The sequence below is a fragment of the Gossypium hirsutum genome, chromosome D11, assembly GCF_007990345.1.
Source record: "Gossypium hirsutum isolate 1008001.06 chromosome D11, Gossypium_hirsutum_v2.1, whole genome shotgun sequence".
In the NCBI taxonomy this organism is placed as follows: domain Eukaryota; kingdom Viridiplantae; phylum Streptophyta; class Magnoliopsida; order Malvales; family Malvaceae; genus Gossypium; species Gossypium hirsutum.
The window spans coordinates 38,427,295-38,442,994 of NC_053447.1; positions in this window are offsets into that span (position 1 = coordinate 38,427,295).

Here is a 15,700-nt window from a genome sequence, read left to right on the forward strand (position 1 = left end):
CTAACCCCTTTTTCCATGATTGTTGCCCGATTGATTTGTTTCTTGATTTAAATATAATAATTTTAATTCAATTAACCATTTAAAATAACTAACCAATTCAAATTATGCATATAAGCCCTTTTATTATCATTTTACACAATTACCCCAACATTTTGTCGTTTAGTCAATTTAGTCCTTAAACTCGAAACTCACAAATTAACCACAATTAAAGAAAAATCATGCTAGCCAAGTTTTTCCTAGCCCCTACTCAACCCACTTTTATCAAAATTTCTCTAAAATTCCATGTAGATTTCCTACTTTAATGATTTAATCCTTAAACATTAAAATTACTAAAAATCACTTAACAAAATATATATATATTTACCTATTAAACTCAAGAATTTAACAAAAAAGTATACAAACACCTAAAACTCATTCATGGTAAGTCTCTAAACTTTTAACAGTTTTACGAATTGACGCTCGGGTTAGCTAAATTAAGTAAAAACAATCACAAAAACATAAAATCATTAAAACAGACCTCAAAATCTCACACATGCATTGAAGGAAGCTTGGCCGAACCTCCCTTGCCCAAAAATGGTGTCTTTCTCGGTTGGAGAAGAAGAACATAAAGAAAAAAAATATGTTTTCTTTTGTTTATTTTATTTTATCTTAACTTAACTTTTATTTTAATTTAATTTAATTAAAACACATAGTTTTAGTCAAAAACAAGCACTAACAATATATGTCATTTAGTTATGGTATATTTGTCACATAAACCCTTGTACCTTTCTTAAGTTAATCAATTAACTAATAGAAACTAACTTTTGCTGTTTTTACGATTTAGTTCTTTTTACTTAATTAACTATTTAAACATTAAAATTTCTTAACCAAATTTCACTACACCTATATAATGATTCCGTAAATATTTAATAAAATATTTATGAGCTCGGTTTATAGAAACGAGGTCTCAATACCTCATTTTCTAAAACCATTTGACTTAAGGAATTAACCACTTAAACTTGACTATAAGATCAATTAACAAAATCTATTATATAAAAATTTCAATAATATTATACTTTACTCATAAATATTAATTAATAATATTTATGAACTCACTCGTCAGATTTGTGATCCCAAAACACCTGTTTTTCGACACCACCAAAAAATGGGTTGTTACAGGTATCAAGCATAGAATGGAATGTGTCACATATTATAAACATGAGATGGATGATTAAATTGCAATTGTTATTTATGAACATTATATGATATGATCTAGTTTCAAGTTCTTATATATGCTAACTCACTAACTTGTGAGATTTGTGATGTGTACAAGAATTGAATGAAGTCATGAGCTTATTAATGAAATTATGCATGAATTGTATAAATTGAACCAATTTGGTAGATTTATGTTTATGACTTATACAAGCTTACTAAGCACTAGTTGCTTATGTTAGTTGTTTTATTTCCCTGCAGATCATCGAAAATTTTGATCGGTTAGAAGTTCAAGTCGGAGCAAACATGCTATACGCTCTTCAACTCAGTAGAAGTTTTGGTCATTTTGATGGTTACCTATTAAATTTTGGTGTAGGTTTGTCTCATACGGTCACAGGTTGTAACATGACCAGGAGACATGGCCGTGTGACCCTATTATGAATCACACACGGTTTGGCACAGGATCTACAACACGGTCATGTGACCCTATTTTGAATTACTTACGGTTGGGCACACGGTCTGGCAACATGACTATGTGACCGTATTTTTGAACTGTACACAGTTTGGCCACACGACTTAGGATCCGTCACACGGCCTGGCCAGGCAACCATGTGACCCCTATTTTCAATTTTTTACATTCTCCTATTTTAATTCAAATTAGTCCCTGATTGTTTTGAAATTGATTTTTAGGTTCCGTAAGCTCGATATAAGGCCCGTAATTGTATATATGCTATGAATGATGATTGGTTTTGAACATTTGATGTTTAAATTAATAATTGAATTGTTTCATGTTGTCATTTGATTTAATATGTGTTGTAATACTCTACAACCCTAATCCATTGATGGAGACGGGTTAGGGGTGTTACAATATACTTGCAATCAAAGATCCTATCAATTGAAATCAATTTGAAGTTATGTGAGAACTTGAAACCAATCTTGTAGAGCTTCAAGTTACCTTTGAAACAATTTTTGAATATCATCCCAAGATATGGTTATTTCAAAAAGTAATGTAGTTCCTTGCAAGATATTTGAGATTAATCGTTGGGTTTCATAAGGGTAACTTTAACCTGACTTTCCATGACTTTCTAACCACATTTTGGGGCAATTCTTATTCCTAAATTGTAAATATTCAAGTTCTCTTTGCAATGATTTTTGAATTACCAAGTTTACTAACAATTTATATCTATTACCTACAAATAAATTACCTACAAACAATTTGAGTTTAATGCAAATCAACTTCTCTAACTTGTCAAAGTTTATCAAAACACGTCTAAGTATTAGATTATCAATTACCTATTGTTCTTAATTAGCCAAATTGATCCTAGATGTATTAAAATTTTTAAATTATATCTATGCACTCCTACATTTTGAACAATTCTTACTAATCACGAGCATTGCAATAGGCAGATGATTGATGACTCTTCTTGTGGGGTTTGTGATAGCATTGAAGAGTCAAATTTGCAAATATTGAAGGATTGCAACCTGGTGAAGGCATGATGGTTGAATCTTGTCCCTAAAGAGCATTATAATAGTCTTTTGTCCAACTCATTGTGGGGGTGGACTGTTGTTAATATCATAACTGCATACAATATATAGCTTGATGAAGGATTATGGTGAACCTTATTTGGTATAGTTTGCTAGAACATATCAAAACAACAAAAATCAAATATTATTTAAGAAATCTAGATGCAATACTGACTCTGTATCATAAAAGTTGAGCCTTGACTAAACTTGAACTCTAAAAAGAGGGTCAAAAGGTCTCAAAGTCAACATGAATACATTGATACAAAGTCGCATGGTCGCTTTCGTGCTATAAAGCACTTGGGGTCTAAACTTCCTTGCAGATTACATCCTACAAGTTACGCTTGATCTGGTGTCAATCCTGCTGAATATCCTTGTCCATGTTGAACTTGTATTCGAGGCAAAGTGGACACTTCAATATCATATTGCCAAATCTGGGCAATTGCATGGATGATTGAAGATTAATGTGGATGGGTCAACAGATAGAGCCACAAACCATGCTTCATTTGGTGGAGTTATTAGGGATTCACAAGTTAGTTGGCTTCTTGGTTTTAACAGGAAATTTGGGTCAACTTCAATTCCGTGTTCTAAACGCTAGGAAGATCATTCTTGAGAGGGAACAAATTGTTGTTTGGTTTTATACATCAAGGAAGCAATTTGAAGACAATGGGAAGTGAAGATCAAACATATACCAAAGGAAGCAAATAAAGTGGTGGATTTCATGTCCAAAGCTTCAAGTGCATAGGTTAATAGTTTACATAGATATATTACTCCTATACCTATGGTGTGGAATTTGCTTGTGCATTATTCAACGGGGTTACACATACTAGTGACTGTACTTCCTAGGATCTTTAACTTTCCTTGCCTTTTAATTAAAAAATAATTAATTAAATATATTGTTTTAAATCTTAACAAATCATAACAACAACAAAAAAACTACTTTTTTCGTATAATTACAAGTGTCCTCATCCATTTTACGATCCAAGTATAGTTTTAGCCGGGCTAAACGATCTAAGTATAGTCTTGTTTAGGCCGAGGTGGTATTCAAGTGAAACTCTCCCAACAATGTCTACTCCAAGATTCAAACTTGGTTCGAATGCCTCGAAAAGTTCACTTCCACTTCTGCCAACTACTTATTGGTTTGTTAAAAATATTTTTTAAGTTATTCATTAATATAAAAAATCATAATAAATATTACATCAATTTTTAAAAAAAAATGATAAATTAGATTGGTAGTCACCCAACTATTAGTAATTTTTTTAGTCACTCAACTATGAAAAGTTACAAAGTGATCACCGAATTATACAACTTTTTCTTTTTTGGTCACCACCCGTTAAATTACTAACAGAAAAATAACTTGAAAATTTTTAAAATCGATAAAATAGAAACTTTAACCCTCAACATTTACACATTGTGTCAATTTAATCTTGATTCCAAAAAAAAATAACCCTCAATATTCACACATTATGTAATTTGGTCTCTCTTTTTTTTGCAGTTTTACTTTTATTTGTGACATTATATGTTAATTTTCAAAGAATAAGAAGATGAAAATTATTATCTTGGATTTTTAGGTGTTTCCATTTTTGGTATATTTTCGATCAAATTTAGTTGATAGATTTATTTTTTTTTTAGCTTTTTAGGTGAAAGAGTCATAAAGAAAAGCAAAATTGAAAAAAAAAGACCAAATTACACAATGCGTAAATTTTGAAGGTTAAATTTTTGGAGTCAAGAGCAAACTGACACGATGTATAAATGTCGAGGGTTAAATTTACTATTATTCCAATTTTAAAAGTTGTTACATCATTTCTTCATCAGCCATTTAATGGCTAGTGACCAAAAAAGAAAAAATCGAATAGTTGGATGACCATTTTGTAACTTTTCATAATTAGGTGTGTTGGGAAAATCTAGTTTAGAAAAGGCTTTTTGTCACAGCTAAAAAATTAAAACTTGAAAACTGATTCGGTTTGTGATATTTATAGTAATAATTTTTTTCCAAAAAGTACTTATGCTTTGAACAAGATGGATCCTAAACATTCCCAGCTTTCGACCAAATGACCTTCTCCGCTATTCTCACACCAAGAATTGCTTTGAGTGTAGGCACGAACAATCACAAACCAAACATAGAACCAGAAATGATTTATTACTTTTAGTAGGAAAGTAATTTTCTCTCAATAGAAACCGATAGAATTGTGATTCCTAGAAAATAAATTTTATATTTAGAAAATAAGTTCTCTCTATTTTTTTACAGAATAACAATATCTCAAAGTTATGTGAAACTTATGTTGTCTAAATAGTTCTACCAGTGTCATCCATTTACATGGAGAGATAGGAAAATCCCGGTTGAATTAGTAAAACACAAATAATATTTATTTAATAAAAACCAACCTTCTAGCCTAATGAGAAGAGAGGGGCACACCCTTGTTAAATACACTAAGGTTGTTGCCCCACACATGGAATACGAGGGGAATCGGGTCTCTCTTGTATTGGGTCCAATTATATGTGCTTCTTAAACTTTTAACTCAACACTCTATAATTTAATCCAATCCAATACATGTTTTTTATTTCCCAACATAAATATTATTTGTTAACTAATTTGATTAGATAAATTATTTTTTCCAGTTAAATAATTTTCTCAACCCAATTGTAATTCCTTAAAGTCATAACAACTTTACCGTAAAAGAATCTATAAGAAAATATATTTAATTTTCATATTCAACAGATTCACAATGACTAATTGATTTCATTCCAATTTTGAACTTCAAATATTTAATTAAATAATAATTCAAAAAACTTAAATTAATTCTCAAGTCATTTCCATAGTAAGTGAGGAAATACATTCATTTACTAATGTGACTCTTTTCTCCAACTTCATCATTTCCATCCATTTCTGTTCATTTGATTCTACATGCAATTCATTTATGGTTTCAACAAGCTAGCTAAGGGGTCGATTGGACATATGTAATTAGGGCTCAAATAATTTATAATTAAGTTTAAGATTTTTACCTATTAATTATAAACTTATTTAGTTACGAAGTCATTTCATTATAGTATCGTGACTGAGCTCTCCCTTATTACATGTCATTACAAGAGCTACTTCATCAACGCTTGTCCAATGACTTTTTCATAAGTGTGTTACTCTTATAAGATATCCTTAATTTTTTTGGGATAAAGTCGTTCTCCCAATATGATCCTATTTTATCTCATGGTAATCATTACATATTTCTTCAAGAAAAATCAATTACTATTAAATAGTAGTTAAGTCATTTATCATAAAGACAAACAACCTGTGACCAAGTTTATTTTTCATCTATCATGTAATGCCTACCCATTTCTTGGGTTATGAATTCAAATATTGTGAATGATGCTACATACTGCAGAAGTTGTATCCCCAACGCACCAGCTTCTGGCTCCTTATCTATTTGAACTCAGGCTTTGATCTATTCTACTTAGGTCCTATTCAATGTATTTTCAGTTCAGTTAGTCATATATATGTCTCTATCTTCTTTGGAGTCATCCACTCTGATGCTCAAGACAAAACATCTCCCCTACTGGACTTAATAAATGACATATCAGTTTTTCATCGGTTTGCTCATTTCTCATTAGACTAAAGACATGTTTAGGTTCATCTACTAATACAAGTTGTCTTTCCGTATTACGATCTGACAACGTAGTACCACTTATTATTAGTTAAACATTAGATAACCAGTGAACCAATATTTGTTTCAATTTTGTTTTGCATGCAAAATTTATTATAGACAATATACAAAGTTTATTAATGTAATTAATGAATATTATTATTAAATCAATTTGTTCAAAAATATAAGTATACAAAACGAATTTATTACACTTAGGACACCAGATCTAACAAGGTAACCAATAAAGAAACCTGCCAATTGGTAGGTAATTGTAAGTGCTGTTTACCCTAAAAAATTACTAAACCCTAATGCAATATACCAAAATGATTTGTGTAATTTTTTTAAAACAAAATTAAGAAATGATATTACAAAAATAAATTTTTTAATAAGATATATTACAAAAATTATCAAAACTAAAAATTTTATCACATGAAATATAAAATATAAATGTGTGTTTAAAAATAACATAGAATAAATAATGGAACATATAGTTTGAAACTAACTAATAAGAACACATGAAATATATTTATATATACAAATGATGGAAGTAGTAAAGTGTGCATAATAAATTAAAATGTATAAAAATATTAAAATAAAATTTTAGATGAGTGGTAAATTCAAGATTTTACTATTCAATTCATGCGAATTCAAATCTCACCATATATACATTTTCATTGGTTTTTGCTAAAATAAAAATACCAAAATACCCTTGAATAATATAACTTACTTTAATTATGGAAGGACATTTTTTTAATTTTCCTAACCGAGTTGGTGTCCGATTGACTTGTGACACCAAGTCAATAAAAAATTAAATAATAGTAAGGTATAAAACTAATGGAGATAATAAATTGTGCATATTAAAATAAAATTGTATAAAATATATCAAAATGAAGCTTTGGCTAAGCAGTAAGTTTAAGGTTTTACTAATCAAATTGATGTGGGTTCAAATCTCACCATATGTATATTTTTATTGATTATTGTTAAAATGGAAAGACTAAAATATGCTCAAATAACATAACTTATTTTAATTATGAAAGGGTGGTTCTGTAATTTACCTAATTGAGTTGGTACCCGGTTGACTCATGACACCAACATAGTTAGGAGCTTAAATAATAGTATAGATATACAATTATTGGAAATAATAATGTGCATAATAAAATTAAAATGTATAAAAAATTAAAATGAAGGTTTAGCTGAGTGGTAAATTAAAGACATTACTATTGCAATTGATTCAAATTCAAACCTTACTATATGCATATTTCTATTGTTTTTTAAAATAAAAAGACTTATCTCTTAAAATGAAAAGACTAAAATATCCTCAAATAACATAACCTATTTTAATTATAAAAGTGTGGTTCTATAATTTACCTAATCGAGTTGGTACTCGGTTGACTCGTGACACCAACTTAGTTAGGAGCTTAAATAATAGTATAGATATACAATTATTGGAAATAATAATGTGCACAATAAAATTAAAATGTATAAAAATATTAAAATAAAGGTTTAGCTGAGTGGTAAGTTAAAGACATTACTAATGCAATTGATTCAAATTCAAACCTTTCTATATGCATATTTCTATTGTTTTTTTTTAAAATAAAAAGGCTTATCTCTTAAAATTATACAAAATTAATAAAAAAATTTAAATACAATTTAATTTTTACAAAAATATTAGTAATATTAAAATTTTGTAACTTTGCAATAGGTTTTTAAAAAATTTATTACTAAAATTAAAATTTTCATAATTAGTATGCAAGTTATTACACTTAATTTAAAAATTAAAACAAGTTTTTTAAAATAATTTATTTTTTATAAAAAATATTATTAAAATTTCGTAATTTTAAGTACATTATTGGTACAATTAAAATTTTCTAAACCGTTCTGTCATGAGCCACAAATTAAAGCTCATGAAGAATGTGCACATAACGTCTCATGGAGGTCAATTGATTAAATGAGATTCATTTGACCTACTTGAACTAGCCTGATTTGTGGAACATATGAAGAAACTCATCTACTTTAAGCTTTGGTGGCTAAATGAAGCACTTAAGGAAAACTGCAGTCTTCATGGTAAATATGAAATCTTATTTTAGAATATTTGTAATCTTATAAGATTTGATTTTGTAATCTTAATGGTTTGTGTAAATTCCTTAAGAATTTCAATTGTAGATAAGCTTTAATATTGACCATCGATGTAAAGTAAAATATACCGTTGAATCTAGGGGAGCTTCACTATAAATAGAGGTCATCCCCTTAATTTGTAATCATCATTTGTATTCCATTCAAAGTAAGAGAATACTTTTAAAGCATTTACTCGAACACCTTGTGAGCATTGCTTTCTTGTGGCTTTTTATGTTCTCTAGTTGCTTATTTGCCTTTGAGTTGCTTCAACTTTATTTGTGATGCCTTAGAGAATTTCCCTTGAGAATTCTCACTTTTTTTAGAGTAAGGTTGACCTAAGCAGATTTGAACCCAAGAAATTGCCTAAGGCTACACAGGTTGCAAGACTAAAGTTCTAACTCTGTGATAGTTGGAATTCAAGCTAAGATTCGAAGGCTCCAATTGAGATGTTGAAAGGAGTAAACGATCATATTGAGCCTATGGAGACCTGTAGGAGAGGTGGGAAAGCTAGTTAATCGAGTGATATGTTGTCGGGTTTGGAAAGTCGAGTAGTCAATCTTGAAGAATCCACAGGGGATTTAAGGGAAACACTCAAGGTAGTTAAGGGATGCAATGTAGAGTTGGACTCGATCGAAGAGCAACTCAGGGAATTTGTGTTAGAGTCACTCGTTCCAATGTGGAAGCGATGTGAAGGTGCTCTTCCACTTCAGATAAGCTGACATAAGGGGCGATGTAACAGCCCATTTTTCAGTGGTGACAGAATAGTGGTTTTGGGACCACAAATTTCCATCGTGTTGGCTCATAAATGTTATTTATAGGATACTTATGAGTTCATTAGAGTCCTATTAATTTTTCATAATGAAATTTTAATGTTTACCTAGTTAATTTAAGAAAAATGACCAAATTGTAAAAATGTAAAATTAACCACCATTGAGTTATAGTGATTAGATGGTTTAATTATAAATCGAGGAGGGATTCATATGGAAATTATGCTATGTAATAAGCTAATGGACGGTATTGGATATTAAATAAGCTTAAATGAATGTTTGTTTAAAGGATAAAAAGGTAAATTTTAGAAGAAATACCATTGTTAAACCCTTTGCTTCGGTCAAGCTTGATGTTGAATGCATGATATGTATTTGTTAACCGTTTTTAGTAAATTTTATGTTTTTAAGATCGTTGCAACTGGTACATCTAACTCGTTCCTCCGTTTTTGAATCTATTAAAAATTTTAGAAGTTGCCATTGATGAACCCTGAATGTGTGTGATGATAATTATATATTTGAATCTTCGATTGTGATATTCGGTTGTTTTGTGAAGTGATTTTTTGTTAGATTTTGATTTAAGGATTAAATTGTTAAAATTTCAAAACTTCAAGGTTCGGTGATGAATTTCATGAGTAATCAGTTGTAATTTGATTCTAAGAAAATGGTCAATTTGATGATTTTCGGGTTAGAGGACTAAATTGCAAAAGTTCTAAAAGTTTAGAGAAAAGTGTAATTAATGAAAAGATAAGAGTTATAGACATATGCATTGAATAGAATGTGAGATGTGTATGAGATTAATATTTTGTGTTTAATTATTATATAGATCAAGATTTGAATAAAAGAGATAATAACCGAGAAAAAGGGAAAATAGCATAATAGTCCCTGCATGTTGACTGGAACTAAATCGTAGGTAAGTTCATAGTGTTTCAATACGTAAATGAATTTCTACTTGCATTCTTATAATATAGTTCTTTAATTAAATGTTCATAGTTAATTATTGAATAATTGCACTTACATGCCCCTGTTTGTACTTGGTACCCCTGATTGCACTTACGTGCCCTGTTTGTACTTCGATACCCTTGATTGCACTTTTGTGCCCCTGTTTGTACTTCAGTACCCCTGATTGCACTTACATACTTCGAAAAATTTGAATCAAATATTATATGAATTGTATTTAATTGTATTTAGATTAAGTGTTATACTATGTCCTTACTAAGCTTTGTAAGCTTATTGATTTTTGTGGATTGTTTTGTAGATAATTGTCGTTGACACTTTGGAAGGATCATTCAACTGGCTCACATTATCCATCTAAGTTGGTAGTTGTTGTGACTCTTAGGGTAATGGCATGTATATATAGATGAATATGGGGTTGAAGGGCATAAGATGTTTTGTATTGGTGTTTTGGTATGTTTATGCTTTGAAAGTTATGGTTGGGTTGGTGTACTTTAATGCTTCACCAAGTATTGTCATTTTAGGCACTTCCAAATGCATGTATATAAGGTTCCATGTTGGTATTTTATGATGTTATGAAAATGGTTATTTGAGATAGGTTTTGGCAAGTGTTTTGAATTAGATTATATGCATGAACTAAAGTATTGTTGGCTTGTCTTGATATGTTATGTTTGGATGTAATGTTTGGATGTTAATTGTGGTGCCTTTAAATGGCATATTGGTCAGTTGAACTAGGATTCTTGAAATGGTATTTTGATGTGTGTTTGGGAGATGTTTTGGTCCCTTTAAAGTGTGCTTAAATGGGTTGAAAGGTTATGCATGAAATGGTTTTGAAATGGTTTGAATTTAGGTAAATTTTAGGTTCACACGGCTTGACACACGGGCGTGTGACTCAACCGTGTGAGGCACATAGCCTGGCGACACGTTCATGTGTCATCTAAGGATGTCAAAGGATACAAGTCAGTGAGTTACACAGCCTAGCACACGGCCTGGCACACGGGCGTGTGACCCTACTCAAAGACTTACACGAGTGAGGACACGGGCTGAGACATGGTCGTGTGTCCCTAGTTTGAAGGTTACACAGCCTATTTTACAAATTTTTCATCTTTTTCCCAAACTTTCTAAATTGTTTCAAATTGGTCCCAAATTGTTTTTAAGTTATTTTTATGGCCTCGAATGCTCAATTTAGGGACGAATTGCATATACACGGCCTGATACACTGGCGTGTGTCTCAAACATGTGAGGCACAAGGGCCGTGTGACCCTTATTTTGCAAATTTTGCATCTTTTTCGTAAACTTTCTAAATTGTTTCAAATTGGTCCCGAATTGTTTTTAAGTTATTTTTAAGGCCTCGAAAGCTCGATTTAGGGACGGATTGCATGTGAATGAATGGATTTTGATGTCTTAATTTATAAAATTGTTTGGATGTTAAATGTTTTAGGTTGTATGATAATGCTCCGTAACTCTAATCTGGCGACAGAGACGGGTTAGGGGTGTTAGAGATGATGCTTTCAAGGCCATGGTGGTGGCTTTGAATGTCACATCCCAAAATAGAGGTTAGAAGAAATAGGGATTAAATTTGGATTTTATTTTTTTCCAAAAATAAGATGAGAGAATTAGAATGCCTTAAAAATTACTACTGTTAAAAATTATTTAGAAATAAGATATAAACTTAATGGTTAAAGTGTTAGCTTCCTTCTTTAGAAAACTTAGGTTCAAACCTCACCTCTTCCATTTTTCCTTTTTAAATTTTTAGCAACTTAGGATAAAATTCACACTAAAACAAATAATATTTGAGGTAAAAATTAAATAAGAAATAGGTTAGGGCTAATTGTTAGCATGCTAGTTCCCTTCCTAACGGACCCATGTTTGAATCCCTTTCTCCTTTTTATTTCATATTTTCGCCAAAGACACTCCAAATACTAAAATATGTAAAATTAAGTGTAAAAAGTAAGCAAGAAAAGGGTAACAGCTCAATAGCAAGGCATTATTACCTTGGGGAACCCAAGTTCAAAACATCCCTCTCCCTATCTCCTTTCATTTTAAATTTTGACTCAGCAAAAATTACAATAACGCCCCAAAGGTTTGTAAAGCTTAGAAATTCACCCAAATTCAATCCCAACTAGAATTCATAACTTATCCTTCTTTAGAATTAAAATTTCATATCTTTTTATCTTCTTATCCTAATTTGAATTTAAAATTGCTCCTTTTGAATAACTCTTGAGTTCTTTCTTTTTTCTCTTCTATTGTTAAATTGGTTTTCAATAAGGAATTCAAAATATTCAAAATCATCCCTATTTTTTTGAGTAGATCGTCAGTCTCTCCAAAGCTAAGGTTTTTAAGTCTTTAAATTAGATGTGGGATCTAAACTTAAGTCATTATGCATAATTAATTGTTCAATTAAAAGAAACTAATTTGTTTCATGTGAACCTTAGGTTAAACATGCGAACTCTAGGTTACATGCAAACCCTATATATGTTACATGTGAATTCTATACATATGTTATATACAAACCCTATATATGATATATGCGAACCATCATACATGTGATTTTTTTTTCTTTCACACAAAATATGTGTAGATATGTGAGATCAATGAAGACACGAACACATGCCTTTTAATGCTAAAGCATGAGATTTTGAATGTTGCACCAATTGATGATAAATAGCATAAATATATTAAGTTTATGTGCATAGTTACACGAAATCAAAAATAGAGGACGGAGGAGTTCCATAGGAGATAGTAGTAATTTAAGTCCACACAGAAAGTCAGTACTGCATGAAGTAGGTGGCAATGTCATCCAAAACGGATAAGTCAGGATGGTTGGCTAAAAAGCCACCAAACCGGGTTGACCGGGACGATAGTTTATTTTAGTGAAAAGCCATCTAAACTGGATAGGACAGGATGGTAGTATAAAACACCATCAAAATCAGACCAAATCGGGGTGGTAGTAAAAGTCATCGTCATAGATGACTAGTGAACAACCACCGTCACTGGAAATCAAATCTAGGATGGTCAATTTTTTTATGTGGGATGGTGTGCCAAGCAATGCTCGAGGGTGGTTCGGATGGACGAGTGCGAAATTAAAACATTAAATTAAAATATAAATTTGCATTTGCATCATGAATATATTTTGTCTATGCATTGATTTACTATATGTTCCTTATATTACACTTAATTTGCTATTATGCTATAAATTGTATACGACGGTTTAAGGTTAATCTCACATTAAGCCGTTGTAAGCTCATTCCTCATTTTCCTTACTTCTTAGGCAATACAGAGAACTAGGACTCAGAATGGCATCAAAGGACCCTCGGATTAGCAAGCCATTTTTTATTAAGTTCTACTATTAAGTTTTATTTAAAATTTTCCTTAATCGTTTATTTTGGATTTGTAATATTTACTATTTTCTCATTTTTATATCTTAGGTTTGGAATTTGTTAGGTTATTTATTTTATGCATGACATTTAAATATTACTCTAATATTTGAATGTCATTTGGTTTAGAAAACTATCTTTTGTTTTTTGCTGCATTATAAAATACTTAAAGTTTTGAATAAATATTTTCCTCAAAACCTTAATTATTTTTCAAATAATCACATTAATATTATTGTAATTGAATTGCTAAATAAATTTGGCTTAACTTAATGAATGATTTTCCTAAAACAAAATAGCGATTTTTAAACAAATCGACTTAAGTAAAAAGAATGACTTTACAGGACCACTTCGGTGATCGAATGTAATGCCTTAGACTTAGCCAAAACTCCTAGGTCGAGTTGAGGGTGTTTCATTGAAGGAGGAAACTAAGGCCACAACGAAGGCTTTGAGCACGAGAATTAAGGAGCTTGAGGGAGAGCTCGTTGTGTGCAGATCTACCATGGGTAAAGTAGTGTTGGGTGCAACACTAAACCGCGAGATAGATGTCCCCAAAGCAGAGAAGTTTAACGAGGCAAGGTCCACAAGGTAGGTGGAAAACTTCTTGTGGGAAATGAAGCAATACTTTCATATGTGGGCATCAAGGATGATGATGCTAAGGTAAATACTGCTGCTAGATACTTTATTGATATTGCTCTTTTATGGTGACGACGCAGGTCCACATTTGAAAGGCGTGGTCAAGCTACAATTAGAACTTGGGAGGAGTTCTAAACAGAGCTCAAGGAGCAATTTTACCCCCAATATGCTAAGAAGGAGGCTCGAGCTAAGTTGCGTCGGTTCTCACAACAAGGCACAATTCAGGGATCTGTGAAGGAGTTCAGTGAACTGATTCTCCAAATCACGAATTTGAGTGAGAGAGAAGCATTCTTCTATTTCATGGATAGGTTGAAGTCATAGGTTAAGCAAGAATTAGAATGTCGAGAGGTCCAAGAACTATCTAAAGCCATAATTATTGTAAAGTCCTTAATCGAGCTTGTTCCAAGGAAAGACAAGTTCAAGTCTTTCAAGCCTAAAGAGAAGAGCAATGGTGTGGAAGATGAAAAAGGACAGATTGAGTATAGCAACAATAATGGTGACAATAGTGGAAATGAAAACCATGGAATCGGAAGTGGAAACCCAACAACAACATAAAGGAAAAGAAGAGCGAGATACAATGTTTCTTATGTTGTGGTCCGCATAGAATACAAGACTACCCAGAGCCATCCGAATTCGTTGTGATCAACAAAGAAAAGGAAATGAAGCCAAAGGAAGATACGTTATTGCAGCTTAGATTAATAATACTTAATTTTGCTAAAACGGAGAAGGATAGTAAGCATAAAAGGGTGATGTTTGTGGACATCAACATCATAGGCCGAAGAAAGAGTGCTTTTGTTGATATGGGGGCATCTAACTTGTTTATATCGGAGAAAGTCATGGATAAACATGGTCTTTCAATTAGCAAATCAACTAAGAAAATCAAGATGGTGAATTCCAAAAAGGAACCAATTGTGGGAGTAGTACAAGGACTTGAGCTACAAATCGATGAGTGGAAAGTCGAAGAAGACCTCGAGGTAATTCACTTAGACGATTACGACTTTGTTCTTGGCTTAAATTTCCTTAGCTGGATTAATGCTCTTTTAATTCCTTTTGTCAATTGTATTTATATCTTGGACACTTGTCAATGACAATGCGTGGTGTCGATGAGTCATGACGAGAAAGGTGGAACCAATGTATTGCCAATAATCAAGCTAGTTGAGGATGTTCATTGTGAAAAGAACATTGACTTGGTGGATCAAAGTGTTATGAGAATGCCCTTAGAAATGCTAGAGGTGCAACAAGTCGATGAGAGAGGTGGGTTGTGCATCAGACTTTGCGGGAAAAGTGGTGATGCAAACTAGGTAGTCAAAATGAGTAAATGAAGCGAGCGAGGTACATCACAAACATTTATCTATTGTTTTACATTATGACTTAGTGTTGGCTTGGCAAAGACACAGAGGCCCTTTCAAATTTTTGAAGTAGGTAATGCGAGGGACTTACAGACTGGAGTTGGTGAGAATACTCAAGGTTAACCCAGTGTTCAATATGGGCCCGTCAAAACTTATTTGTG